This window comes from Cajanus cajan, chromosome 5, assembly GCF_000230855.2.
Source record: "Cajanus cajan strain Asha chromosome 5, NIPB_CcT2T_4, whole genome shotgun sequence".
NCBI classification, from domain to species: Eukaryota; Viridiplantae; Streptophyta; class Magnoliopsida; order Fabales; family Fabaceae; genus Cajanus; species Cajanus cajan.
Window position 1 is genome coordinate 48,694,168 of NC_138521.1, and position 27,751 is coordinate 48,721,918.

Sequence of the window (27,751 nt, forward strand, 5' to 3'; positions counted from 1 at the left end):
AATGTGCATGAATTGCATAGTATGTTGGTTCAGGAGGAAACGAGGCTTAAGAATCAAGGAAGTCACTCAATTCATTATGTAACCCTCCAAGGGAATCAAGGAGCTGGAAATAAATTTTTTAAGAAACATGATAAGGGCAAAAAGCCATTAAATATTAATGAGGCATCTGTGCCAATCTAGAAGAAAGCATTAAAGGGTAATAATTGTCATTTCTGTGGGAAATCTGGACATTTCTAGAAGGATTGCCCAAAACATAAGGCTTGGTTCGAAAAGAAAGGTAAGCTTAATGCTTATGTATGTTTTGAGTCAAATTTAACTGAAGTTCCCCATAATACATGGTGGATCAATTCTGGATGTACGAATCATGTTTCTAATACGATGCAGGGATTCACTATAATCCAAATCATAAGCCCAAATGAGAAGTTCTTCTTCATGGGGAATAGAGTGAAAGTTCTAGTGGAAGCAGTCGGGACTTATCGTTTAATCCTTAACACTGGACATCATTTAGATTTATTAGAAACTCTTTATGTGCCTAGTTTATCTAGAAATTTAGTTTCATTATCTAAACTTGATGCTATTGGATACTCTTTCACTTTTGGTAATGGATGTTTCAGTTTATTTAAGCATAATCATCTCATTGGTACTGGTACTCTTTGTGATCAATGACGGATCCACATGTATTATAGTGGGGGCATTTGCCCCACTAACATTTTCTATATTTAATTAGTTTATATATATATATATATATAATTAAGGTTTAAATATATTTTTTTTCTCAAATTTAACATAAATTTATTTTTGGACCCTTAAATTTAAAATTATTATTTTTAATCCCTGTAATTTTCAAAATTCTTGTTTTAATCCCTCAATTCACCAATAACATGTTTGAAAATGATAGGTTGAGATAGTAATGTAATTTCAACTGGATTTAATGTTATGTTTTTTTTATTGATATAGACATTAGTAGATAGATTTTTAGTGACAATATTTAATAGAATTTTTAACAAAATTTAAGTATGACAAGATTTTTTCAAAATTACAAGGACTAAAAAGACAAATTTTTAATTTAAGGGACTAAAAACAAATTTTCCTTAAATTTAAGATATTAAAAACATATTTAAGTCTATTATGAATTTATAATAATGTACTCACACTTATCATGTTAAAAACCAAGTGCTCTCACTCTTTTCTATATTTTTATCTTGTTAAAAAATTCAAAGTTAATATATTAACTTTTAGAAATATTTCTTCACAGTATATATAATACTTTGTCTCGTAATAAGAGTGATGTTTGAAAAAAAAAGTTTTGAAATAAGTGTCATGTTAACTTTTCAATATAATATTAATTACTTAATTTTTTTTATTTATATCCTTCATAATATTTTTTAGAAAGTGAATATTGTATTGCAATTTTTTATAATAAAGAAGATTTATTACAAGGTTTCTTATGCTAACTTGTGTAAAATAACCTAGAACGATACTTATTATGAGATGAAGAGAATACTAATTATAGTTAAGTTAAGGAGTGATGACTGACTTAAATTCATAATGTATTATTTTAAAAATGAAAAAATGTCAAAATATTGATATAGAATATAGAAAGAGATATTTTTTAAAGCATTAAAAATGAAAAAATAATTCAATATTTTTAAAATATAAAATTTCATATAAAATAATTTAATGTATATTTATATTTTAAAAAATATAAAATTATATATTTAATACTACAAACTTAAGTATGATTATTGCCCCCACTACTTAAAATTTATGAATTCGTCACTATTTGTGATGATTTATATAAATTGAATTTAGATGGTTTGTATGATGAAACCCTCTTAACTCTGCATCATAACATTAGTACTAAACGTAGTTTAGTAAATGAACATTCTGCTTTCTTGTGGCATAAACGTTTAGGTCACATTTGTAGAGAAAGAATGGAAAAATTAATAAAAAAATGAAATTCTTCCAAATCTAGATTTTATGGATCTAAATATTTGTGTGGATTGTATTAAAGGAAAACAAACAAAACATACAAAGAAAGGAGCTACAAGAAGTACAAAGCTTCTTAAAATTGTGCATACCGATATATGTGGTCTTTTTGATGTCAATTCTTTCGAAAAGGAAAAATACTTCATTACCTTTATAGATGACTATTCACGTTATGGTTATGTCTATCTATTGCATGAGAAATCTCAAGCAGTCAATGCCTTGGAAATTTACTTGAATGAAGTAGAAAGGCAATTAGACAAAAAAGTGAAAGTTGTAATATCTGATAGAGGTGGTGAGTATTATGGAAGATATAATGAAATTGGGCAACACCCAGGTCCATTTGCTAAAATTCTTCAGAAATGTGGCATTTGTGCTCAATATACGATGTCAGGTACACCACAACAAAATGGTGTATCAAAAAGGCATAATAGAACATTAATGGATATGGTTAGGAGTATGTTAAGCAATTCAACTTTACCCATATATTTGTGGATGTATGCCTTGAAAACTGCCATGTATTTGTTAAACAGGGTTCCCAGTAAGGCAGTTTCAAAGACACCTTTTGAACTGTGGACTGGTAGGACACCTAGTTTAAGGCACCTACATGTTTGGAGTTGTCAGGCATAAATAATGATTTATAATCCACAAGAAAAGAAATTGGATGCAAGAACAATTGTGGATATTTCATTGGTTATCCAGAAAAATCAAAGGGGTATATGTTTTATTGTCCTAAACATAGTATGAGATTTTTTGAAACTGGAAATGCAAGGTTCATTGAAAATGGTGAAGTTAGTGGGAGTACAATTCCACAAAAAGTGGAAGTCAATGAAGTTAGAATGCAAGTTCCTTTAACTTATGCCTCTAGAAATAAAGTAAGTGTTCCTCTAACTATTGTGTCAAATAACAATGAAGAGGAGCAACACAATAATGAACCCATGATTCATAATGAACTTATTGTAGAACATCCACACGAAATAACATTACGAAGGTCACAACGAGAAAAAAGACCAGCTATTTCAAATGACTATATGGTATATCTACATGAGTTAGAAATTGACTCAAGTATTAATGAGAATGATCCAGTTTCGTTTTCACAAGCTGTAAGTTGTGATAATTTTGAAAAGTGGTTAAATTCCATGAAAGAAGAATTAAAATCCACGGAACAAAATGATGTTTGGGACCTTGTAGAATTGCCAGAAGATTGCAAGAGAGTTGGTTGTAAGTGGGTCTTTAAGACAATAACTTTGAAATGAAAGATATGGGCGAGGCAAGTTATGTGATAGGAATAGAAATATTTTGAGATAGATCGCAAGGACTATTAGGCTTGTCTCAGAAAGCATATATCAATAAAGTACTAGAGAGATTTAGGATGGAAAAGTGCTCAGCATCGCCCATTCCAATTCAAAAAGGAGATAAGTTTAGTCTCACTCAATGTCTTAAAAATGACCTGGAACGAGAACAAATGGAAGCAATTCCGTATGCATCAGTTGTTGGGAGTATCATGTATACTCAGATCTGTACTTGACCAGATATAAGTTTTGCAGCTGGAATGTTAGGAAGATATCAAAGTAATCCAGGAATGGAACATTGGAAAGCTGCAAAGAAAGTTCTGAGATACTTATAGGGAACAAAGTGTCACATGCTTACATATAGGAGGTCTAATCACCTTGAGGTGATTGGATATTCAGACTCTAATTTTTCTGGATGTGTGGATTCAAGAAAATTCACTCTTGGCTATGTATTTCTTTTGGTTGGAGGAGCAATATCATGGAAAAGTGCAAAATATACAGTTGTTGCTTCATCGACTACGAAAGTTGAATTTGTAGCATGTTTTGAGGCTACAATTCAGGCTAATTGGTTGCGGAACTTTATTTCAGGGCTTGGAATTGTCGACAGTATTGCTAAGCCACTGAAAAAGTACTATGATAATTCTGTAGCAGTATTTTTTTTCTAAGAACGACAAGTACTCTAAGGGTGCTAAGCATATAGAATTAGAGTACCTTGTCGTGAAGGAGAAAGTTCAGAGACAGAGAGTGTCAATAGAACATATTAGCACAAATCTTACGATAGCTGATCCTTTAACAAAGGGATTACCGCCCAAAACATTTATTGAGCATGTTAAAAATATGGGCATTATTGTTATTAATGGTTGTTGAGTATCATGTTTATTTTATATTAAGTGATTGAGATTTTGAGCTCATTAATGATATGTTTCTGAGTACCTGTTTTCTATGGTTTTATGCATATTTGTGTTAGAGTAATGTAAACAGGTGTTATCTTGAATAAAGATATAATGTTGGACCACGTATGTGCTCCTTATTAATGATCATATTAAGAAGAAGACTTGTTTGTAGTACATGGAAGGGACTATGTCGATTAAACTGATGTACAACCACCATGACTCAAATTAGTTCATATTTTTAAATATTAAATAATGATGAACCCAATGTATAAAATGATTTAGCCATTTTAATGCGCATTATGTTAATTTTATTTATTTATTTATTTGTCCGTTGTGAGAAATGTCACATGAGTCAAGTGGGAGAATGTAAGATAATTATGTCGCATGTGGGAATATGTGATATATAAATGAACTAATAAGTAAATAATTAAATGATTAAAGACTAAATCATAAATGAGTTTAATGGAGCAGTTATATATGAGAATAATTGTTATTTGATGGGAATAACAATCTTTAGGGTTATAAATATCCACTAATGTGAGACAAGGTCCACACCCCTGATAGAAAGTATTCTCTCAAACCTTAGTCATCACGAAAGATAGAGAGAGTAGAAAGAAAAGTCAAAGGGAGTGAAATCTTGGTTCTTTTCTCAAGAAGATCAAAGCACTCAAATGATCAAAAGAAATTTCCATTATGGAGAAAGGTACACACTTTCTTATTATTGTGTGAGTATCATGAATTTCGAAGATCCTTTAATTTTCTATAATTGATGTATTAGAAAATCATAGAACTTACAAATAATTGATATTAGACGAGTTTGAAAAGGTTTTTGAAAGACATTTAGAATGGATTCTCACGTATAGGGATGGAAAAATGGACCTCGATTTATAGAGTGGCCCGTTGACCCGTCAAAAATTGGTGGGCTGAGTTAGGCATCCTAGCTTACCAATCTCTTAGTCCACCCCATTTAACCAACCAACCTAACAGGCAAAATGACGAGTTAGGGTAGGTTGGCCTGCAGACTAGTCTTATTTTTAATTTTTTTAATATTAAATTTAAATAAATCACATTAGTTTATTATGTAAGTAATTTGTGATTTGTTGTACATCAACTATGTTGTGCATTTGATTTATTTTATTATATGTAATTTGAGATTTTTGTGCAATAAATTTGTTAAAAGAGCTATTATTATTATAATTATATATTTATTTTATTATTTAGAAAATTTTAGACTTGTGGTGGAACAAATCAAACTCAGATCTATTGTAATTTGAATTTTATTTGTGCATTAATTTATATGAATTCTTTAGATATTAAGAAAGAAATATGTTGCAAGTGGTGCTCAAAATAAATATGCAAACATTTTTTTTGGCAAGCTGGCTCGCTAGCCCACCAACACACACTTAGGTGGGACAAGATAGGGCATCCAACTCACTTTCACTTGGCAAGCTAGCTTAACCGACCCATTTTTGGCAACACTACTACAAAGTGGCTTTTTAACATCGTTAATTCTACATCGGTTCATGTAGAAACGATGTAAAAAACGAAGGCGATGGCATAATTGTAAATAAGAGCACAATGTAAAGGATATCTACATCGGTTATGGAGGAGACCGATGTAGATGATGATCGTTTTACATCGTTTAGGGTGGGACCGATGTCGTTTTGAATGCGCGGTGGCATTTTTGTGATTAATTACAAATATATCTACATCGGTTCTCTCAGGAACCGATGTAGTATTGAGTGAGCCCCATTTTCACCCTTTCGCGCCCCTTCTCCATGAGAACAACACTAAGCATCTTCTTCAACACCAAAACTGCGCACGCCCCGCCATTGTCGTATAAGCTTAAGCCCTATCTTGTTTCGTTTGTTTGGTGACCAGCGCTAGTCGTTTCCCCCCCGAAGAAGTGTCTCTGGAAGCATCATCGTCTTCTGCAAAAGCTTCAGCGCCATTGTTGAAACTGTGCGCGCAAGGAACCCTAAATCGTTTAAGGTTTGGGTGAGTCTCATATGCTCTGTCCCCCTATTTTCAATTAGTTTTGGGTTTAATGATGTAAACCCTAATAGGATTGTTCCTCGTTACAGAATGCGGTTACTGTGACTTCAATGCCCTTAATCTACTCATCACTTGTCCCTCTATTCTGATTGTTCGTGCACTGAAGATGTGAAGCCATTGGTGCCATATTGTCAGCAACGGACTCAGTTTGTACATTGCAGGTATATTCTAACCTTGGTGCATATACAAATATGTATTTCAAAATTAATATATTATCATTTATTGCCTTCGTTGTCCTTTTTATGGTGAAGGTTCTGAATCAAGATGAAACTCCATTCCTTTACAACATTGTATTTGGGGAGGGAGTAGTAAATGATGCTACGTCTATTGTTCTTTTCAGTTTGCTACAATGGCTTGACTTCAGCAACATCGATACTATTACAGCCTTGAAATTGTTGGGGACTTTCCTTTACCTCTTCTGCACTAGTACTGGCGTTGGCATACTAGTAAGTTTAACTTGCTTAATTTTGCATGTGCTTCTTTGAAATACTTTTTAGACTAAACTTCAAAGAGGAAAAACTGAACCATAGTGAGAAATCCTTTATTTTGGATGTAAGGCTGCATATTCAAAAGTGCTTCCTATGGTTATATTTTCTTCTTTTGAAGTCAGCTGTTTTATTATACAAAGTTGAACATGAAATTTGCTCCATGAAAGCATTACAAAGACATAATCCAATTACTAAATCTATTACTTGCTTGCAAACCAAATTTAAAATTTCTAATTGTTGGGAGTGGAGATGTAGTTCTATTCTGACATGCTATATATGATGATCTTTTCAGGTTGGCCTTTTGAGTGCTTATATTATTAAAACACTTTACCTTGGAAGGTAGGAATTTCCTTTGCTTGTATAAGTTACTATCAATATAGTCGACTACTAAACCAATCAAATAGATATCTTCCTGAAGTGTTGATAGGTGTCCCATCAAGTTGGTAGAATAATATACTTCTTCAATGCTATCAAATTTGGAAGCTTGGATAAACTAGGATAACTTTAAAATGTTAATAATTAACTAACAACAAAGTTACGAAAATGGTGTGATTGTTCAAGAAAATTCTGGCAACTTGAATTAGATAAACAAGGTTAAGACATTGCATAGATTGTTCTAGTTTACTAATCTCTCAAATATGGTTCTTTTAATTCTAAAATCTTGAATTTCCAATTGAGTCTTTACTAGATTTCGGTGTTGAAACTGTTAAGTGTTGCTAAACATTACGGTTTCTTTGAGGTTTTGGATAATATACAGAATTTTTATAAAAAAAACACCAATGTGTTAGTCCATGTAGCATCTCCAATAGTGCATTTAAAGTGAAGGTTCTCAACTCACTTTTGATAGGTTTTATCATGCTATATCAGATTTAAGAACTTTAACAACTTTTTTCTTCAATGATACAATATCTAAGAACTTGAAATAAGTCTCAGTGTCTCACATATTATTTCACAATGTTTTTGAATCCTAAGAACTGGTTACTTGTATTACAACCAGTTCTTGTGATGGGAAGGGAAGTCATGTCAGCTTCCTCAATAATAAGCCTGAATGAGAACCAGTTCTTAAACTTAAGAACCTCGCATGAACTGGTGTATGGATCTATTTAAAAAGTTATTGAAACTATAGAGATTTATAGAATAATATAATAGTTACAAATATGACTTGTATGCCTTGTGGACGTTGTGCGATTCGCCTCACTTAGTGCCTTTCATTTACAGGCATTCTACTGATCGTGAAGTTGCACTTATGATGTTGATGGCATATTTGTCATATATCATTGCTGAGGTACAGAACCACCATCTACAAAATGAATTGTAGTTGAATCTTATTATTAATTAAGATGCCCTTTTGATTTCCATGTTTATTGTCAATTGATGTAATCATATCATTTTTTGCAAAAAGTCTGAACTTTGTTGCTGCAAAACTTTCAGGCCAGAATTTGAACTACCAAGAAACTTTCACCCTTGTTCTTGCAGATCAAGATTCTGTTCGGCTACTTGCAGTTGAGGATTGTGCAGCTCTTGGAAAACTGTTGGAACCTCAAGATTGTGTGGCACTAGGTAACTTTTTCTTACCTGCTAAATGATTGGTTGGTTATCATGATTTTCTGACACACTTTTTTTCCATTGGTGCTATTGGAAAATTTGTTTTTGTTGGTATTAATCACTACATTCTTGTGTTGGTAAAAAAACTCATGGTTCATGATTGAATGTATAAAAGTTATGACTGCATATTAATTTCTTCAGCCTAAACAAAAAGCCTAAAACAGTCAACACTTAATTGACCACTGATTTTGAAACCTGTACAGCCTAAAAACCAAAAGAGGATAATTTATAGGGTAAACTTAAAAAATATTCAAACTGGAACTTGTGAACTTGCTTGTAATATCATCATGCATCATAAAAATATATAGTGTATGGTAGTTGACGTTGCTCTTATAGCAGTGTCACCTCACCTAAAAGAGCCTGGCTGCTAAGGTATGTCACCATGTAATGATTTTGTGAAGCAGCCCAATAGAAGCTTTCATTAAATTTCTCCCTTTATTCATAGTCCATCTTGGCAAAGCTAATAACTCTTTCTGGGTAATGTCTAGCTTTGAATGCTAATGGACTGACTCATAATTTCCCTTTTATCCTGTTCTGTTGCTTCATCAACTGTGTAGTTGCATAATCATTGGAGTTGATACATCAGACCACATAATGGGCCAGATTTAAAAGGAAAAAGTGATTCTGATGTAAAATAATCAAGTGAAGATTAGTTTTTAGAGATTTTAAATATAAAAAAAAGTTAATCTGTGTTTGTTTACAATCATAATAATCACTTATTTTGGAAAAGAAACAACTAGTTTTTGAGAAACTATTCAAAATAGGTTCTGATTTTAATCAGATTTTAAATTCTGTTCAACTTCTGATTATTTTGAAAAGCTAAACAAACACATGAAAAACTTAAAAATGATTATTTTTTAGTAAGTGAATCTTTGACTTGAAAAGCTGAAATAAACCGGTCTAATATATCCATACAACACTCCCTCATTAGAGGCATGTAGTTTCTTATTCAAAGCATAATATTATATAGAAGAAAAAAGTTGTTGAATTAGAGTTGTTTTTATCATATCATATCAAAATCAGACACATGATAATATTATGACTTAGCTCTATTTCTATAACATCATAGTATATGCTGGAATTGAATAAATCATATTTTAGAACTCTACATTCTACAAGACTATAACATATGCAAAAAAATTTTGATAGTCTTATATATCCTACCTAATTAATAGTTGATCAGTTCGAAATTATCTGAATGAATCTGCAAGTTTTAGTTCTTCCATTTATTTCCCTCTTGTATTAAAAGTATTTATTGAGGGAGAAGAAAAGTACAGAAGTGGAGGAATGCTTTCTATGATTGTTGAGGTTCAGTTTTAACAAAAGGATAAATTGAGCATTGACATCAAGTAAAACTTGGAGGAGCAGACAGTGAGTCTATCCACACAATACAAAAACTGTGAATCAGAAAATGGTTATTTTGAAGCTAACTTATTCTTCAGGTATGTTTTTAGAAGCTAATTTTGGAGTAAACAATTTGGATTATGGCAGAAGACTGATAGACATTATGTTTTTAGAAGCACACACTTCGCATGATTGTTATATTTCTACACACATTGAGAGTGTTCTAAAATTGTACCAGTGTCTTTCACTAATTTTCATGGAAATCTCAAATCCTTTTTGGTTTAAGCAACATCAATGACTTTTTAATATATAAATTATTAAGAGCATTCGATAATATCTTGATTATATCTTAGAATTATTTTGCAATATCTAAGATTATCTCTTCAGATTATTTTCTGTATTTCCTTATATTTAATGATTTGTTTCCTTATTTAGTTAAAATTATGATCTAGTATTAATATAAGGGAAGGTTAGTGATTTATGTTTTGTATCACATTGTAATACATTAGATCATGTCAAGTCAACATCTAAGAAAAAAAAATATAGACTAATTAAAATGTAAGTGTTCAGTCTCATTTATCTTCATTTCCTCCTATATCTAAAACCCTATAATTTCAACGTGATATCAAAACAGTACATCCTCTATGATCTATCCTATCATTCCTCCAGTTCCGAGTTCTCTAAAATCCACATGATTCTTCCTTTAAATTAATTATCTCTTTTACTGTGATTCATCTTCTATTTCCAATGACCGCTTGCCATTTTTTCCTTCCAGTATCTATCACTGTTTTGCCACTGGCTACCTAATCCAGTGTTGTGTTTGCCCGGTGACCACTCAGTTACTGTGAAATTTATGCTTATACTATTCAACACAAGTTTTTAATTTATGGGCACAAGGGTTAGCTATGGTTTCTAATAGAATGATGCTAAAGCTAAACTGATCTTAATAATCTTCATGTAGTTTATAAATCATCTACTGCTTGAATCTATATTCACTTTGCCTAGTGTGCTAGAACTTACAATTCTTGTTCTATTTTAGAAAAATCTTCAGGTAACATGTTATTTCAATGAATGACCAATATAATTAATATAACATGTATTTAATTTTGGCCATATTATTTATTTAAATTTTCAGTTTAATTATGATAATGTTATGTACAGATTGCAATTCAAGTAGTGAAGGTGAACACCAAGACACATGATGGTACTAGTTACTTGTAAATACTTGGTTACTTGATTTGGATTTTTTATGTTCCTTTCAAGACATGAAAACAAAATCAATCTTTTTAAACTTAGCCAAAGAATCAGTTTATTATAAAATAGAACCTGCTCACTATTCTGTTGTAATTGGTCTCACTATTCAGTTGTAACTGGTAAACTAATTACCTTTTGTAACAGATTGGCACTCATAGGGCAAAGACTGTTGAAATGATTTGTATTGTCTTATTTTTGCATATATATTTTATGTGATTAGTTATTAATTTATCTTTGATAGCAGAAATACAGGATCAGTAAAAATATGCATGGACAAACCAATACTGGCAACAATAAAATTGGTGAGGGAACATTTTCTTTTTTAATTTTCTTTACATGTATTTCGTAAGCAAAATATGAACTAAGCAGGACCTATCTTTTACCAAGCATTAATTTTTTGAAAATGAATTTCTCTTACCAGCATCAACCACAGAAGCAACAGGCAGAATGTCAGAAGCAAGTGGAATTCAAATGAAACATTTAAACATAGGCCTCCAGACAAAGGTGAAATCATCAAAGAACACATAGTCACTCAATTAGATTTAGAAATTGTACTATGAATGACTTTTGAGAGTCTGTTCAGAGCCGTTGTTTTTGTTTTGGCTCTTGGTTCAATGGTTTCATTTTGGCTCTTGGTTTCAATGTTTTCATTATTTTGTAATGATTTTATTCTGGGAAATGCTTCTATATAGCAGCTGGCAGAGCACTTAGAAATGGTTCAACAAACATGGATGTCCTCCTTTGCTTTGGGAACTACAACATCCTATATTTATTCTGTTTGTGCTCTTCTGGATGGTGCCTTTACTATATTTTGGTCTCCAATATACTTTGAAACAAGTGTTGTATTGTTGGGCAAGTATATGGTGTGCCTTGTTTTTTTCACAGAAAATGAAAGTGAAACTACTTCTGTTTTGTTTATTTTATACTTAGGCTCAAAACTTGTCAATCAGGGGTGTTTTATATTTCATGAAATCTGCTTGATTAACAAACAAACTTGATTACTGAATTTTCAAGTATTTTAACATATAGTTTTGTTTGTAGGTTATCATGATTATATGTCATTCGTGTGTGTTTGATATATATATATATATATATATATATGTTTATTACAGGTAACCAGAAAAAATAAAAAATAAATAATTTTTTTTTAAACTACAATATACATCGGTTACAAATCTACATCAGTTATACTGGAAACCGATGTAGATTGGTGTGCAAAATCTACATCGGTTTTGCTTATAACCGATATAGATTTGTACACAAATCTACATCGGTTTTGAAAACCGATGTAGAAGAAAATGTGTTTCTACATCTCCCAATTCTACATCGGTTTTTGAACCGATGTAGATTACCTATTTGAACCGATGTAGATGATAGATCTTGTAGTAGTGCAAGTTGACAACATGGTGGGCCTAAATGGGTTGGGCAGGCCAAGCCAATTTTGTCATCCCTACTCACATACCACTTTAGTTTGATTATTTTTTTTTACATCTATCCCAATTATATAGTATAATAAATTCATTTTAATTATTGCATCGGGATTGTAATGACCCAATAGGTCAATACACTTTACAACTTAGCATCTAAAGAATAAAAAACATAAATCTGGTTACCTAAGATTACCATACAAATAGTTCTTGAAAACATAAAGGTCCCTTAGAGTGGCTACAACAAAATCTTTTACACATACATATCTACAATAATTCAAAATAGTAAACATAAACCCTAAGTTGTCCAGCTCACCCTTCGGCCTAATCCTTCCCTCCCATAATAATATGATCATCACAATCCAACAATAAAGAAAATGCAAGATTCTCATACCACGCATAAACATTTCATATCATTCACATGTAAAAACATCTCATATTTATACAAGGACAAAGTCTTAAGCATAATGTCTTACAAACATAATTTCATATATCACAAACCCACTCATAACTCATTTACAAATATCTCCTCTCATACTTTCTCTTTCTTAACCATTGATATAAGTTTCTCAAATCATCCCTAAAATTAGTTACTTAAAGGATAAAATAATTTATCATTACAACTCACAAACAATCTCTTCTTATTTTAAGCTTTTACGACAATGTGATGTCTAAACATGATATTTTTAGTTATACTTATGATATCAAGTTGATCTCAATTTTATTGGAAATATAAGACAAATATATACAACTTCTATATTTACCTCATGAATTGATTTATCATCTACTATTTTTTTAAAATTACAAAAATACAACATTTCAATCTAAATATGATAATTTGACCTTTACTCACTAATTTGATCATAACTTGAATTCTAGACCTCATTTTTGGATGATTCTAATGCCATTGAAAATCTAACATGCAAGGATACAATTAATATGAAGAACGCCAAACCTAATTCAGACTTTAACATATCAAATGAGACATTTTTTGTGCCTATTGTAGAGGTTAGAAACCTCTTTACAACTTTTGTGCCAACATAGTTAAGGCCATGCTCAATGAGACCTATTTGGCTCCTAATGCTAAGAGAACATAGAGCATTTATGAATCATCACACCTAATGTTATAAATATGTGCCTGATGTGATCATGAAGCCTGCACTTGTACAAAATCATAATTTTAGGATTCTAAAGCTCACTCAAACCATTCTCAACACTTTTAATTCAAATTCATTCGGTAAAACAATGAATTATAATTGGCCTTATACCATTCACTACTAGAAAATTGCAAAATAACGACCGAAATTAGCGACTGAAATTTATCAGTCACTATTTAGCGACTGATTTAGCGATCGATTATGAATAATCAAAATAACGACCGGTTTTAGCGACCAAAATAAGTTGTTGCTAGAAAATCCGTCGCTATTTCGGTCACTAAATAAGACTTTTTTATTTTTTTAGTGACGAAATTTAATTCGATTGCTAAATATTAGTTAAAATTAGCGACGGAATTAAATTCAGTCGCTAAATAGTAGTTAATTTTAGCGACAGAATTGAACTCGGTTGCTAAATTATAAATTTTGATTTTTTTAGCGACGGAATTGAATTCGGTTGCTAAATAAATTTTTTTGATATTTTTAGCGATGGAATTAAATTTGGTCGCTAAATATTAGTTAAAATTAGCGACGGAATTGCATTCGGTCGCTATGTTAGAAATTTTGATTTTCTTAACGAAGAAATTGAATTCTGTCGCTAAATATTAGTTAAAATTAGCGACGGAGTTGAATTCAGTCACTAAATAGTAGTTAAATTTAGCGACCGAATTCAATACGATCGCTAAATATTAGTAAAATTTAGCGACCGAATTCAATTCAGTCGCTAAATATTAGTTAAATTTAGTGACCGAATTCAATTCCGTCGCTAATTTTAACTAATATTTAGCGACAGAATTCAATTTCTTCGTTAAAAAAATCAAAATTTCTAACATAGCGACCGAATTCAATTCCGTCGCTAATTTTAACTAATATTTAGCGACCAAATTTAATTCCATCGCTAAAAATATCAAAAAAATTTATTTAGCGACCGAATTCAATTCCGTCGCTAAAAAAAATCAAAATTTATAATTTAGAGACCGAGTTCAATTCGGTCGCTAAATCAGAAATTTTTATTTTTTTAGCGACGAAATTAAATTCAGTCGCTAAATATCATCTAAAATTAGCGATAGAATTGAATTCGGTCTTTAAATCAGAAATTTTGATTTTTTTAGCGATGAAATTAAATTTGATTGCTAAATATCAATTAAAATTAGTGAAAGAATTAAATTCAGTCTCTAAATAAGAAATTTTGATTTTTTTAGCGATGGAATTAAATTCGATCGCTAATACAATTAGCGATGTAATTCTATTCGATCGCTAAATATTAGTTAAAATTAGCAACGAAATTCTAATCGGTCGCTAAATATTAGTTAAAATTTATAAATTACTTAAAAGTGATGATAATATTGTTGTTGAGTATCAATCCCATTTTCTTTTTTTTGTAAGAGCAAGACATTAATTTATAATAAAAAAAATATTTATATGCACTCGTACATAATTAATACTACTAGTTATTTATGTGAAAAAATATTTAGAGGTTTTTTTTTACGATTGGATTTTTAGGCAGTTTTTTCATTAGAGTATATGAATTTTAAAATTTCTTATTTATTTTGATCCATATTTATAATATATATTTCTAACTTATGATAACTTTATTTTTAATTAAATTTTTATATTTAAATTTTATTGATAGAAGAGATGTGATATCTTAAGGAAAAAAAAGAATTATAGCATCCTCTTTTTTTCTAATAGGAAGAGTACAAATGTATTTTCTTAACTATTAGTATTTCTTTATTGTTGTGTGATAAAATTGATTATTTTAAATTATTTAGCCAGAATCTTATTAATAATTTACTATATGATTTTAATATTTTTGTATAACTAATATCTGATTTTAAACTTGATATGAAAATATTATGATATAACTAGATAAGATTTTAAATTAGTATTTTATTAATGATTGATAATTAGAAAATAAAACAAGGATAAATACATTTTTTGAATTTTATATCTTAGATTTAAGATGAATAAATATAGTAAGTTAATTAATAATTTATTTAAAATGTCAAAGTTAATTTATAAAAATAATATTTTAAAAGAGAAGGGTTATAATAACATCGGTGTAACTTTTACTAAGTATTACATCGCTCAATAACTTTATATTAAATGTGAATTTTATAAATTCAACCTTTAGATTGAAAGGATTTTACTCTTAGATCATATATACAAAATCTTATATGAATTCAAGATGATTTGATACTTCATTCTTGAAAAACAAAATTGACGTAATATATACATTTCAAATAAAATATGAGCACTTTGATTACTTTTAAGTTGTTGTTCAATTTTAACAAAAATTGATATAAACATATAAAGTGATATGAACTTTCAGTCTAACGGTTGGATTTACAAAATTCACATTTAATATAAAGTTATTGAGCGGTGTAATACTTAGTAAAAGTTATACTAGTGTTATTATAACCCTTCTCATTTTAAAATATATAAATTATTACTTAAACTTTTAAATTTATAATAAATAATTTAAATTGTATCATAAAATTAATTTTAAATAGAAATAATTAGATTGTTAATTATAAAAGTAAGTATATATATAAATAAAGATCAATTAATTAAATATAATATAATTATTATTATTAGTAATAGAATTATTATATATATTATTATATATTTATAACAGTCCGGATACACCAAAATGATAAGAATTCAAAGATAATATAAGTATGAGATTGGATAGTTGAGGATGACCTAAATGAATTAATTTGTACTACTTATACTAATAACATCTATTTGCTTTTCGGTAGCTTATCTCATAAGAACTTCACAGTTATGCGTACTTGAGTTGGAGTAATATAGGGATGGGTGACCTTCTGGGAAGTTTCCAAAAATTGTCTATTTAAGGACAAAACATGCTAGAAAGTTAAGTATTTTTATTTAGGGTTTATGGTTTAGGGTTTAGGATTTATGCTAGAAAGTATGAGTGGTTCGTAGCGACCAAATTCGCGACGTCTATAAAATTTAATAAAATAAAAAATAAATATTTAGCGACTGATTTATTCGGTCACTAATTTGGTCTCATACACTTCAGCAACCAAAATCATTGCAACCATTTAGCGACCGAAATTTTCAGCGACCGAAAATTTTTCCGTCGCTAAATAGCTTAGCGACCAGGGTTTTAACGACTGATTAAATTCGGTCGCTAAGGTAAATAGCGACCGATTTTTGCAATTTAACGACCGATTTTGGTGGTCGCTAAATTGCATATTTTTTGTATTATTTCATACTATTAATCACTCAAAACATCCACTAATTACACAAATGTCATCCAATTTCATCAATCTCTATATTGCTCTATAACAAGGATTACTATGAGAATCTAAGGGTTCTCATAGATGCATAATATTTGCACCATATAGAAAACAAAAGAACAATCAAAGGGATTGGAGACTAATCTCACTAGCCAACAAATATTCCGTAGTCCAAAGTAATATTACTTACTCTCTCATTATCTTGATGAATATTAGAAGAAGAATGCAAATATTTGAGGTGATTCTTAATTAGGACCTGTGCATTCTCTCCGGACGGTTCCTTAGTTTTCAAAGCAAGGAAGCAAAAGATGGAAGAAATGTAAAAATCATGAAGTTAAAACTTTTCTTTTTTAAAACCTAACTTCCTCCATTTAATAAATAAAACAATTTTACCAAAATACTTATATAACTTATATCATAAACATATAATTTCACAACCCATAATAATTAAATAAAAATCACACTTAATATTTTAAGAACACAAATATTTATTTGAAAACTGTATATTTTATTTTTAAAACACATTTTATTTATTAAAAACATCTTATTAATTTTATGAAAATTTAAGATGTTATATCACCTTCCTCCATACTATTTTCAACTTAAAAGCCAAGAGAAAACAATTTTTTAAATTTAGAGTGCAACTTCTACAATGAAGGATTTTCACACTAGGCTCATAGACTACGACAACTTAAATTCATTCAATAATGAGATCTTTTAATTTCTAAGTCAACTTTTCTCATCTAGTTTACATTCAACTTTCAACTTAAAACATCCATAATGCATATAATCACAACATTTACTTGCTAAAAATTATAAACATTGAAGTTGACTTCTTTAACTCATTTATAATTAAATTATTTTATTTCATAATAAAATCATTTCAAACTTAAATTTATATATTTAATTAAATAAAAAATATTGATCGAATATTTAATGAGTCGACCGTGAATAATTCACCAATTGCTCAACTCATTTTAAAATTCTATTATAACAAAATTCCCAACTCTTTTCATAATTAATTATCAATAATAGCCTAAAGTATTTTCAAAACATAAAATGAAAAAAAAAATGACAATAAATTCCTTACTTTAAAAGTAAAAAAAAAAAAAAGAGAGAGAGAGAGGATGCTACCTTTCATGAAGGTTTACACTCAAGATTTATAGTAAACCAAGTCACTTATATGTTGGAGATGCAAGAGTATTAGATGTGTCATGAACACCATGAGTATGAAATAAGATTTTAAAGGAACACCGAGCTAAAATTAAATGGTTATTGCGACAATAAATAAGTTCGATGTGTTGATAATATATAAATTACTTTGGCTTACATATTTTCTCTCGATTCAAAAGTGATATTTTGGTGTTCAAAAGGAAGCCGGAAGCAATGGCACAATCTTAAGTAAAGCAAAATATTTGGCCTATATTTTGGCTATTCAATTAAATTGAGAAAAATAATAGAAGATTTTGGGACAAATTAAAAATAAAAGTACAGAGGAAAGTCTCCAACTTTTATGACAACAAACAGGCCATTATATATATATAAAAAAATCCAATTTCTTACATTCAGACTAGATACATTAATATAAAACATAATTTCATTTGAAATGTGATTGAAGAAAGAGATATGTAACTGTTTTATTGAAATTTATGAGTAATTGATTGACATTTTCACTGCGGCTCTTCCTTGACAGAAATTAAATACAATGAAATTTAGGCTCTATTAGTTTACTATTTTAAAAATCCAATTTTTGATTTTTAATTTTTTTTTATCCCTATAGCATATTTGAAAGTGTTTGTCATGAGTACATTTCTATTTCTTAAAATTTTATAAAGCGCTTGAGTAAGAGGTTGAGAAAATATCTCACAATTGTTTCTGTTTCTTGATTTCTGAAACACCTACTTAAGATACATTTTTAAAAATTTAATAGAATTTGGATAAGTACTATAGAAATAATTTAGAAAATAGTTTAACGGCCAAAAAAGTGAGAAATAAATCAAACAAGCCTTAGCTTCAAATATTCATTTGATTCTCCTAATTCTTCTACAAAATTCTGCAAAAGTTACATCATCTAAAAGTAAAGTCCGGTTGTCTCTAAGACTCTAACCCTTGCCCTAAATAGCTTCAACCTTCATTTTGATCATTGTTCACAGTCAAAGCAGTGCGTTTGCAGATTGGGCAAACGTTCCTTTCCATGAGCCATTGTTTGATGCATTGAACGTGAAACTTGTGAATACATAAATCCATCTTCGCAATTTCTTCTCCGTCTTCAAAATCCTCCTACAGATGGAAAGAAATTTTGTAAAAGAAAAGTTAATATATAGAAATCTAAGATGTGAACATGAACACACTTTCCATTAAAATGACACGAATAATTAAGCAGATAAAAAGGTTAATTAGAGCCAAGAAATAGCCTAATTGGTTAGTACAATAGTAGAAATGATAGGAGAATATTTATTTTCACAACTATAATTAAAGAGTTTCAAGTGTTGAGTTAACCTCTCAAAATACCATGTTGGTTAACAGAAAATATGAATCAAAATGTAGCAAGACTAACCAGACAAATGGTGCATTTTTCTTTGTCTTCGGGATTCTCTTCATCAATGACAAACGTGAAACGTTCACGCTTAATGTTCTGCATTATTACGTTTTCGCTCAATCCCGCATCTAGTTCTGAAAAATCTTCATTCAGCAGCTCCATCTGTTTCAAATAATATTGTTTAGGACTAAATCAAGCCAAATAGTTTATTCTAAGCTATAGGAAACTCTTCACCAGAAAAATAAGGGTAAAGTGCTTCCTTCAAATAAACTATAATTGTAAAATGTCAAACATAACTGAAAAATTATGTTCTAGGTGAGTTGTGTACAATATAGGGGACTTTAAGATGTGTAGAAAAAGGAAGGAATAATATAATAATGCGAGGAAATGAGTGTAGTATATATATAATAACCATAAAGACATGATGGATTTTGCGATGAAAAAGAAGAATAAGAATGTAAAGTTGAGTGATTTCGTAGGAAAATATGTACATGAGTAAATTTAAGTAATAACCATAAAATCAATATCGTGCATATCATTCCGTCCATGATTTCAAAGGAAAAATACAAATGTCTACCTCATTTTGGGAAGAGAATAATTATATTAAGTAATGGTAGGAAGAGAGATAGAAAAACAAAGGATAAAGAGATTAGCAATAGATATGATAAGTAATTTGATAAAAATTGACGAAATGAGAAAGAAAAAGTTGTGGTAAAAATTAAATGAAAGAAAAAATGAATATATAATTATAGTTACTCGAATTCTACCATAAACGCATGTAACGAAGGGGAATGGTCAAGTTCCAGCCATTCCTGCAAGATATAGCGATAATACATGTTTGTTAATTCAATGATTAATAGTTTACACTGTACACCACAAATACGTAGTCAAGGACTACAATTCTTGTAAGATACAGATATACACATATATAGCTAGAATTTGGTTGTACAGCATGCGTTTAGGACTGCGTGAAAACATATATACTACTTAATGCATCCAAGTTTGAAGGGTAAAGATTCATATTAAAAGAAAGTAAGCATTGAGCATACCAGAGACGTAAAAGGTTGATAACTGACAAGAGGTTGAATTTGAACAACAGGTCCTATCACCTGTTGTGAAGGACCCGAATTTGAAGGGCCAGCTTGCTGAATCAAAGGTTGATGTGAAAAGGCATTATGAACACTACTACTATGATCATTCACAAATGACCCGTTCTCATGAGAATGATTCCCCGTTGCAACTTGAGGATCAAACAAAATAGCTCCATTAAAGTATCTGAATTGTAAGGGTAGTGGTACCATCACGGCTTGAATAGTTTGAGGTTGAGGTTGAGGTTGAGGTTGAGGTTGTTGAGGTTGAGGTAGAGCATTTGTACTTATGGATGGAGGAACATGTTGCATGACACCATTACAACCTTGAATTAGTTGAGGTTGAATGTCTGCAGATTCAGTTTCCCTAAAGAACTCGTGTAACTGCCTCTCAACCGGTAATGGTGGTGATGAGGAACTTTCATGCGACTCAGTGACACGTCGTTTGGCCTGTTCACCCATGCTTGAACTTTCTCCATGCTCAGTGGAGCTTCTCTTAGTTCTGTTTGATCCCAATGCACCTTCTTCAGGGAGATCCCTTTGTGGCTGATGAAACCTTTCATTCAACCTTTCAGGAGTGAGGGGAAATAAAGTAAGGAGCCCCTCCGATGATTCGGGTTCAGGATGACTCACGTCATTTTCATTGTTAATATAATTGTTCTCTCTGGTTGCGTCACCTTTACCAAAAACCACATCACATAATTAAACATTGCAGGCACATAAGTACATGTTCCATAGGTGAATTGATGGTCTTAATTACCTTGAGGATTCATTGCTGCGAGATTTTCTTGTGAAACACGAAGATTCAAAGGAAAAAAAATATTAAGGACTAGGTAATGTGGCTCCTACAGAGTCTGTAAACCTGTATGAGAGTCAAAACAAAATATTATTAATAAACATCACAATATTATTGGTAAAGGGAAGAAAAGATACAGAAAAAAATTACCCAAGTCAGATTTTGCCAATAGATAATTTACAATCCTAGACTCACGCTTGTAGTTTTATTATCGCGAAACACAAAAAAATAATTAAAAAATTATATTTTACCTCTGACATTATATTTAAAAATGAAAAGAAATACGTGGCTTTGTGTTAAAAAAAAAAAAGATAAGTAAAATGTAAAAAAAAATTAATAAATGTAGTTTTCTCTTAATTTCAATTTTGGCATTCGATTTTTTATTTTTAAAATTGAGTACCCTTTCAATCTCAACAATAAAATTATTATGCTTAAAAATTTATTTTTGACAAATGAAAACGCTAGTCCCTTCGGGGACATCCGATAAAATTGGGACAAATGAAAACCCTAATTACCAAACTTATAAGAAGAATAAGAAAATGAAAAGTTTTTTTTTTTTTTTGGGTCAAGCAAAGTGCTTAGATCTTCGATTCGTAGAAAAATAAAAATTCAGATCCTTAAGATATCGGAGAATGCTCAAATCAATGAAAATAAACCATGCATAAAGGAGGGCACACAAGATCCAGTACAGCCTGCAGCCTATATTCTCTGCGGTCAGATCTGAAACATTTGTTACACTCTCTGATCTTCTACAATTACTGTATACTAACCATTCAATGGTTGAGATTTTGCTGCAAATTAGCTGCACAAAAGAAATTGCTGTAGAGGATCTAATTTGGTGAGGGTTTAAACAAGACATCCATGCATATACATTAAAAAAACAACATAAAAAAAGCTTGTAAGAAAAACATCAAAATCCTAGTTTGAAAACAGAAATCAACAAAATCAAATGAACTTGTTTTACATATTAGCAAGATGGAGTGATTCTAAACACAATACCTAGATCTGTAGAATAGAGAATCGGTGGGGCTGGACACCGAAAGTTGACAGACTTTTAACTTACGTCGCTCGTAGTTTCTTTGCTGTGTGTATATAAAACACCTGAAGTGAGAATGAATTTGATTCAATTTATAAATCAAATTCTTAAAAAAATAAAAATAAAAAGAAAACATTGATAAAAATTTGTCTTTCCTGAGATAGTTTGACTTATATCTCAGCTCTTAATTTTCAGAAAAGGTTTAGTAATACAAAGGCACCTTGTCTTCCGCTGTATGCTTTGCTAACTAGTACATTAGATTGTCTCTTAGGTTTAGTTTGAGTTGTGGGTAGCTGTTAGGTTGTAAAGACCAGCTTTGTTTTCTGCAGTAATATGCAGTGTGCGGGTGCTGTTTGCTCTGTTTATTGTAACTACAATCTGCAAATGTAGGTTCACACTTGTGGCCTCATGTGCTTTTATAATAAATTTACTTCGTTTTTTTACTTTTGAAAAAATAATGTTTGATAACAAATTGTCAATGAACGGCGTGGATAAAATACTCTCAATAAATCTACATATAAGTAAAAAAAAAATAATACTGAACTAAAATATAAACAAATTTTATTAAACTAAACTTTATTTAATACTCTTAATCCAAAAAATACTTATAAGATACTAAATGAAAGTACAGTTTAATATTTATAATTGGTATGATTAAAGATATTTTAAAAAATGAAGTGTATATCTTAAGTGAAAATTAAATGTATTTAATTATTTTTTAATCTATGTGAATATATATATATATATAGAGAGAGATAGAGAGAGGATGAATCCATTTACTCTAAGAGTAAGTTTATCTAGACTTACTATGTTCAATAACTCATATTTTATATAAAATTTTAACGATCTAATTGTTGAATTTAAAGTTCTTAATACATAGATCAAATATGAAAAGTTTTAAAAAAAGTTAAAATTCATTTAACACTTCATTTCATTAGTTTAAATCAATGTATAAAATGATTTTATGATTATCCGTCAATTTGAATTATTGAAATGAAGTATTAAATAATTTTTAAATTTTTTTAAAAATTTACAGATTTACGTTGATTCAAATTAATAAAATGAAGTATTAAATAATTTTTAAATTTTTTGCAGATTTGATTTATATATATTAAAAAATTTAAATTCAACAGTTAAATCGTTAAAATTTAATATAAAATATGAGTTATTAAACGAAATAAATTTAAATAAACTTAATCTTGAAGTAATATATATATATATATATATATATATATATATATATATATATATATATATATATATATATATATATATATATATATATATATATATATATATATATATATATATATCCGACAAGAAATACTTGATAGTTATTGGGGTTGCCACATAATGTTATAATCTAAAGTCAACTTTGTCCCTCTTTTACTCATTTACCCATGGTCATCGCTGTTTATCAACTTGGTTCTTGGAATCTGTTGAAACTCCTTTAATTTTTGTTTTAAAAAGAAAAGCCTTCATTATTTTTATTTCTGTTTTTTCATAAAAATTAAAAAATTATATTTTTTTTAATCTATTTCCTTATAATAACCTACAGGAATTTAAATTCAGTTTTAATTTATGTCTTTGTTATACGAATTTATTAGAGGTTATTATGTATTCAAAGAAATGAGTTCTTCTATATTTCTTTCTATTTAATATTCAAGCCAAAATTTTTCTTGTTTTCAAGTCAACTCTATGGTTTTTTTTCTTAATAAATCAATGTGGATTAAATTACCCTCCAATCCGATAAAATATATTACATTAGCTTTCCTTCTTATATTAAAAAGATATGTTTATCTCCATATACAAATTAAAATATATACATGTCATAATTATAAGTAAAATATTTTACCCCAATGTTAAATTTCCCGTTGATGTTCCATTAGCTTCTGTTATTATTATTATTTTTAATAAAAAAATCCTTTACAATAACCCAAAACTGCTCTCTGCACTTCTTCGTTAACATGCAAATGTCTTACATTTTAATAATTAATTTATTAATTTGCACACGTTGATTTAAAAATATTATTAGCTATGTTACAATTAATTAAACATATGAAAAAAGATTTATTAATTATTATTTTCACAATAAATATTTAAAAATAATTAAATTAAAAAAGGATACACTACTAGAAAATTGTTATTTTCCTGCAAATTTTCTTGCAAAAAAAAAACTATTCACAAAAATTTTTTGCGAATTTTCTAGCAAAAAAATATTCGCAGAATTTTTTTTCGAAAAATAATTTACATATATTTCTTACAAATTTTGCTACCATTTTAATGATCATAGAAATTTTTTTCCATGGTAAAAATTTGCAGAAAATATTGTAAGAATTTTATTTTGTTTCTTGCATATTTTCTTGCAAAAATAAATTCGCAAGTAATAATGTTTACTAAATGGTAGAAAAATTTTGCAGGTAATTGTGGATTTTCTTGCAAATTTTAATCCGCAGAAAAAATAAAAAAATATTTAAATTTATAAGTTTAATATTTTAAAAAAACTCCAAGTCCCACATCGATTGAAAATAAAACAATTAAAGAGTATATAAGTTGGGGCAACACTTACCTTACAAGTTGATTTGTATGGTTGAGTATTAGGTTTATAATCTACAATCTTAGAATTTAAAAGATTATGTATCACATGTTGGAGGCATGGAAACAAATGCTTTGGATGAATTCATTGTGAGTAGGCATGGCAATCTAACCCGCCCTTGTGGGTACCCGCACGAACCCGCCCTGATTTGAATGGGGAAAACCCGTGTTTATCGGGTTTGGGTTTGGGTTTGGGTTTTCCCGGATTGATAAAATCGAGGGCGGGGATGTTAATACCCACCCCGCCCCTGCCCCCATACCCGCTCCCGTCCCCGCCCCGCTTAATAATATAATTAAAAAATTATTTTTATATATATATAAACCAAAATTATAAATATTTATATGTAAAAATTTATATTATTTTACTTTTCTTTTTATTTTTTTTTAAATTGTTCATATTTATTTAAAAGAAAAAAAATAGGAGCGGGGGCGGGGGCGGGGCGGGGAAACCCGAACCCCGCTAGGGGCGGGGATGGGGACCTAGATTTTATCCCCGGCAGGTATCGGGGGGCGAGGGCGGGGGCGATTTAAATTTGCGAGGGCGGGGGCGAGGAAGGTAAAACCTGCCCCCGCCCCGCCCCGTTGCCATGCCTGATTGTGAGCATTTGAAAGTTTTCTTTAATTTTTTTCTTAAAATATATTCTTGCAGAATGGAAACTTTCCTGCGGTTTTTTTTTGCAAGAAATTTCGCATGAAAATTTTCTGCAAATTTTAAAATTTTCAAAAATATATTATCTATAAAGGTATTTGCTACAGATAAAATTTCGTAGAAAAATTTGTAGAAACAACGTTTCCTGCAAATTTTTCATAAAAATTTGCAGAAAAAATCGCATATAATAAGAGAAATTCTAGTAGTAATATATATATATATATATATATATATATATATATATATATCCGTTTTCCGTTAAAACATTTTTTGAGTTAACCATATTTCTTTTCCAATAAATATGTAAAAGTTTGGTTTTAATTTTTCAATTTTAAAACGTTGACTTTTGGTGTACCTTTATTCAAATATGCTAAATTTTATCTTTGTAACTATTTTCAATAATTCATTTTAACAGTGAATGTTTAATGTATATTTAAATATCAGTTTAAAATCACTTCAAAAAAAAAAAAAGAAACGGGTTCAAATGTTGAAAAAGAAAAAGTTTGTAACTTGTAATTATAATTTTTTTAACCCAAATACACTCTTAGTCGGTACCACTATTTTTTTACCTTTAAATTAGAATACTTGTATATGATGGGATTGATGAATAAGCGTAACTGTTAAATTAAATTAACATAATTTGTGACTAAAATAAAATTTGATATATTTAAAAAAAGAGTTAATTATCTATACACTGTTAAAGTTTTTTTACATTGACAACTAATCATATCTTTTAATAGTGTTATGTCAGTTACTTATTTAATGAAATAAAAATAAAATAAAATAATTTAAAAGATTTCATTGTTTGCAGTGTAAAAAACTTTACACTGGCAGTGAATGAATGATTAATTCTTAAAAGAAATGACCAAAAGTTTTTTAAAATGAGGACTAAATCAATCTTTTAAATATTTATGAGAAGAAAAGCATGTTTGAACATTTCGAAATGCGTTAATTAACTTGGCTAATAAATATTTTTTCAATAAGTAATGAGAGATGGGATTGAACATTTTGAAAAGTATTAATTAAGGTTAATAAATATTTTTTTTTGCATTAAATGAAAAAGATACAATAGGATTAATTATTTTGAAAAGCATTAACTGGTTAATAAATATTTTTTTCACTAAATTAAATGAAGGACTCATGATATATACACCTTTATTTTTTTTAATAAGTACACCTTTTTTTTTCAAAAAAAAATAATTAAAATTTTAAAATATCCTTAATTTTATAATTTTACACTCCAACATTTAATTTAGCATTTTTTTTTCTTTTTTCTTTTCCACAAACCTCCTTCCCTCTTTCTTTTTTTTTTTTTTCTTTTTTTTTCTTTCAGTTTTCATATGTATCTCCTTACCTTTTCTCTACTCCACCTATTTCAGTATATAATTTTAATTATTTCAATTTTACATTACTCTCTTTCCCCTTGTCTTTCAATTTTCTCGCTATTATCTTCCCTCTCTCCGCTTTTAGTTTTTACATGCATCCATAATGTAGAACTAGTTTTCAATAACATTATAGCTGTGTGTGACTTTCTTGATAGTGTCGAAAGTGGCGAGTCAAATGTGCATTTTTTCTTGTAGCACTTCTCTCATTTACACGTCTAAAAATTACAAAATCAAATAATTTTAGTGTTTAAGAAATTTCTTTTTGGAATAGTAAAATTAATGTTACCGGAAGCATGTTTCGAAATTGAGTTTTTAACATACTTCTAAAAAGTATTTTCCGAAATACTAAATTTACTTTTCTGAAAAGTATTTTTTAGAATTATGTGAAACAACATACTTCCAAAAAATATTTTTTGGAACATTAGTTTTATTATTCTATAAAGTACTTTCTAGAAGTGTGTTATTTTACATATTTCCGGAAAGTTCTTTCTGGAGCAGAAAATTTAGTATTTTGGAAAATACTTTATGGAATTATGTAAAATGACATACTTTCATAAAGTACTTTTTGGAACATTAACTTTATTATGCTAGAAATTATTTTTCGAAAGTGTGTTATTTTACATACTTCCAGAAAGTACTTTCCGGAACAAAAAATTTAGTATTCCGAAAAGTACTTTCCGCAAGTATGTAAAAAATACAATTCTAGAAAGTTCTTTCTAAAATACTAATTTCACTATCCTTCACAATGCTCTGGAATAATGAAAATATCTTTTTCATAACATTAAACTTAATGTTAAGATTTTTGGAGCAATGAAAGGAGAGAAAGTGTTGGAAGAAAAAATGTGTCTAGTTCCATAGAAACTGTCATGGAAGTCGCATGTACCTACAATGTTGTCGTG

At 29.3% G+C, this 27,751-nt stretch overlaps 1 long non-coding RNA gene and 1 other non-coding gene across 9 annotated transcripts; one reads left to right on the forward strand and one right to left on the reverse strand.

The window, feature by feature from the left end:
* Positions 1-5,392: 5,392 nt before the first annotated feature.
* LOC109791526 (uncharacterized) lies at positions 5,393-11,838 on the forward strand. 8 transcript variants are annotated; one of them, XR_014434069.1, is made up of 10 exons: positions 5,541-6,169; positions 6,256-6,387; positions 6,567-6,672; positions 7,007-7,053; positions 7,933-7,999; positions 8,146-8,274; positions 9,569-9,761; positions 10,825-10,867; positions 11,159-11,219; positions 11,339-11,838. It is a non-coding gene; the product is annotated as an uncharacterized LOC109791526 (long non-coding RNA). The 8 variants fall into 8 exon arrangements; XR_014434065.1 differs by having other exon boundaries at positions 5,549-6,169; positions 11,162-11,219; XR_014434067.1 differs by having other exon boundaries at positions 5,393-6,169; positions 6,478-6,672; positions 9,569-10,867; positions 11,162-11,219.
* A 6,918-nt stretch (positions 11,839-18,756) lies between these two features.
* LOC109791527 (uncharacterized) lies at positions 18,757-22,723 on the reverse strand. The gene is made up of 2 exons (XR_014433758.1): positions 19,322-22,723; positions 18,757-19,044 (listed from the first exon to the last, which is right to left on the reverse strand). It is a non-coding gene; the product is annotated as an uncharacterized LOC109791527 (transcript).
* Positions 22,724-27,751: the final 5,028 nt, after the last annotated feature.